Raw genomic sequence first — 4,223 nt, 5'->3', positions numbered from 1 at the left:
CAGCTTTCATTGTGTTTGCATTGTATCCTCTGAGGATAATCTAATGAAGAAAGCCAAACTCGGACCTTCAAATATGTTGACTTTTTGGTTAGGCAGGTTAACCATTAGGAAGTAGAAAGGTTTATTTGAGGGTTCAGAATTTCTTAAGGGGTTATGTCTTTGAAAATATATATATATATATATATATATATATATATATATATTTTGGTATGTGTGTGTTAGGCCTTCTGTTTCTTAATATAACCACATAATATCATAATATTTGGGATTTGGATCATAAATATGGACCACAGAACCTCTGTGTATATTCCATTTCTCTATTCCTCCTGGCTCGGTGTCTCTTGCATTTGGGAATATGGTAATAGAGCTTTCTTCTTCTGGTGGGTGGCTGATGCTATTGTCAATTTGTCTCCCCACTTTTCCGTTATTATACTCTCCTTAGGGTGCTGCAGGGTGGGATTTTACAACAATATTAGTCAGCAATTTCACATCACCAGAAAAACTTCAATTTCTGAAATTTTAGTGCCTTACCTCCTCGAGAAAGATGTAAAATGCACTGCAATGTTCAAAATAGAGAAATGAAGCGTCAGGAACAATATGAATATTAGTTCTAAATTTATATATCGATTACTGTGTGTTCTAAACAAGGCTCTAAGAACTTTACATGTATTAATTGATCAAATGATTCACAGGTTTAAACGCAGTTCCTGACATTTTCTGATTTTTAAAAACAATTTTATTTCTTAAAGAAGTCTTATCTCATAATTTTTTCTATTGATTTTTGTTAAATTTTTTTCTGTGATTTTCTGTTAATTCTGTCAATTTCTGTTGTATGTTGCTTAGGAAAGTTCTCCACTGCTCTACGCAGGTTTTTCTCTCTTTGAACTGTTTAAGATTTAAAGGAGTTAATATCCATAAAATGCTCCATCCTGTGTCTGGCATTTCACAAACACTTAGAATTGCAACTTATTCCTCTTATTAAGATTTGAGAATGGCGGACCGGTGTGGAGTGCCCCTGAGCTCCCGATGTTACACACTGTAGTTTGTACAGAGTACATTGGGTTGGTGATCACTTAGTACAAATTGCTGGGAGTGATTAATTTTGTTGGTGCAGGGGGCGTGGGTAATGCCACATGTATTAGGTTAACTTCTGACCTGAAGTGTGTGGCTTGCGTGGAAGCATGCCAGGTACAGCAGCATGCAAGGGTCTTCTAAGCACAAGGGGCAGCATGCCTAAATCCAAGGAGAGATGGTATCTGTGGAGGCTTTTCCAGGCAACAGCCCACATTCTGAGGGTCTGCATTATTGAGGGCATGGTGGTGGTGAGGAGCAGAAGTGGCTGAAGAGGCCGTAAGGCTGTAACTTATGAGCCTTTGTGTCATTCAGAGGACCTTGGCACATTATCTTGTCAAGTTACCATATTAGTCTGAGGTTGTTGAGATGGACAGGGGATTTATCATAGGGTCACAAATAACAAGTGTTAGCATTTTTTTTTCTGATTTAGTTTCTATTTATAGGTGTGCTAATGACCCATTCTAATCTGTCTGGTCATATTTTGCAGCATCTCCCCCATTATGTGAGAGTCTCTTACTAAAGTTGACGAGTGCAGTCAGTGACTGTGATTCTATTCCTTCTTTCTGTTCCTCTAAAAATGGCCTCTGGTCCCTCCTTGACACAGTTGCGCCAAGCATCTCTGTCCTTTTGCAATCTCTGTGTGGTTCCTAGTGATTCCAGGTGCCCCATGAAGTTCTCCACGTCTCATCCTCCATGAGCTCCCCCTCCATTCTATGCTTCAAGATTGGCCATGTGTGGGTGAGTATAGTGCAGGTTGTGTGCGGGACAGAAATGCTCTTCAACCCCACCTGGAGTGCTGATACAATCTTTCTAAGTTGCAGTATAGGGATGACCTGTAGGTTTTACAGAGGCTCAACGATATACATAGCACTTTGTCGGACATAACATTGTCTCTTAAAATGTCAATGGCTTCACATTGTCCACAGAATATACTCCACAGTCATCAACAAAGTCTTCCCAGTCCTAAGTGGTCTGGTCTTGCCCCCCTCTCCTGCCTAATTCAGTGCTGCTCCATTTATCTGTTTATCAGGGTCCAGCCACCCTGACCTTCCTTTGCTTCCTTGAATCCACAGTGTTTTTCTCAACTCTGAAGACTGTACTTCCTATAATCACTGTAATACTGTTCTCCCCATCCTCCTGGTAGCCTGCCACCCCATCTTTGTCACCACTTTACCCAGTGAACTCCTGTTCCTCTTATCCCTTCTTTCTTTCTTTTTTTTTTTTTTTTAAAGATTTTATTTATTTATTTGACAGACAGAGATCACAAGTAGGCAGAGAGGCAGCCAGAGAGAGAGGAAGGGAAGCAGGCTCCCTGCTGAGCAGAGAGCCCGATGTGGGGCTCAATCCCAGGACCTGGGGACCATGACCTGAGCCGAAGGTAGAGGCTTTAACCCACTGAGACACCCAAGTGCCCCTACCCCTTATTTCTAAGTTTAATATTAATTCCTCAGATAAACCTTCCCTAAGGTTATATACTATGTCGGGCCTTGTAATACAACTGTGGACACTTCAGTATTATGCCTCTATGACACTTGTCTTAATGTATAAATATAATGTCATATAAGTGTGGCAGTAAGTTCCAAAAGAACAGGCACTCTATCTCTGTTTTATTTTAATTTTTACTTGTTTTTTGATTTTAAGTGATATTTATTAAAACCTTTATATATGTTGTCTTATTTCATCCTCACAACAATTATATGGGGAAGACAGGCTATTTCCATTTTATAGATAGGATATCTGAGGCTAAATGAGTTTAAATGCTCTGTTCCTGATCACACAAATAGTGCATTGTAGACTTGAGGTCCATACTTAGGCAATCTCTGTCCTGGGCTTGCTTATTAGCCATTATAAGCTCACCTAAGACCTTATCTTGACTCATGGTTATATCTCCCCCAACATCTAACTCAGTGCTGGGTACACAGGAGTTGCTTGAAAAATAAATTTCAAATGTATAAATATAATCACAGTCTGATGTAAAGAAAAAGTTTGCTCTAACCATGTGACTTGCTTCTGTCTCTCAGTTTCATTTCTCAAATTCCACCTCTCAATTTCATTGTTTGAAAAAAGGCACATTTTATTAAGTGGTACTCCATATGGTGCAGAGCTAAAATTCTGGTCTTCATTATCTTCATTATTACTGTTGTTATTATGGACTACAAATAATTCCTGAGCATTTATTATGTGCAGACAATTCTACTGGTTATTCTTTCTGTTGAATTCCGTTTTATATCAAATATGCAAATGAAATTCACAAAGGAAATGGACTTTACTGGTTAATTGGACCAATTATATTCATGATAAATGATCTCTCCCTTCTTCATTCCAGAAAGATAACTAAGTATTATAATTGTTCACTTGGCACCAGAATAGCACATGAAGATATGATTTGCTTTTAGTGGCATATCCCAAAGGGAAGCTGAGGCTTATATTTTCTCCTGCATTGTTACCATTGGAAGGAGGATTCCCATGGAGTAAATAGAAGGCACTTTTTTTTCCTAAGGTAGCATGAAAAATTGTGGACTTGAGTTGAAATTCAAATGAAGTTCATGAAGTAAGTATTGCATTTAACCAGAGGAATTCCATCTGTGTATCACTATATGGACAAAACCCCCTACAATTCTTAATGTAATCAAGCCATAACATAGTTCCGTTTTGTGAAATACAGTAAGGTTTTCTTCCTTTTTAACGTATGTGACAAAAAAAGCTGAAATGTCCCTAATGTCTTGTGTTCAATTCCTATCTTTTTCAGTTAAACTGGCAATTAGATATGTATGTGATGGAGGTTTTCCTTCTCTTGAACATTCTGTAGCTCTATGTACTTGTGTTTGGTCCATGGTTGTCCCTCCTTGTATTTTGCAGGAAACTTATTAGCCCTTAAAGTAGATCAAACTAGAAATATTAACTTGAGTCAACATTTTCATGACCTTAAACATTTCTTTTTCTATGTTAGGCAGTGCATGGAACAGGAGCTCCTTAAGAGGAGGAGTACAATTGTATCTATCGTCTATTATCTCTATCATCTGTTATCTATCTATCTATCTATTATCTAGCAATGTATCTATCATCTATCAATCATCTATCTTTCTATCATCTATTATCTATCAGCTATCTTCTCAATCTATCATCATCATCATCTATCATCGATATCT

This window comes from Martes martes, assembly GCF_963455335.1.
Source record: "Martes martes genome assembly, chromosome: 10".
NCBI classification, from domain to species: Eukaryota; Metazoa; Chordata; class Mammalia; order Carnivora; family Mustelidae; genus Martes; species Martes martes.
This window is presented reverse-complemented; position numbering follows the sequence as displayed.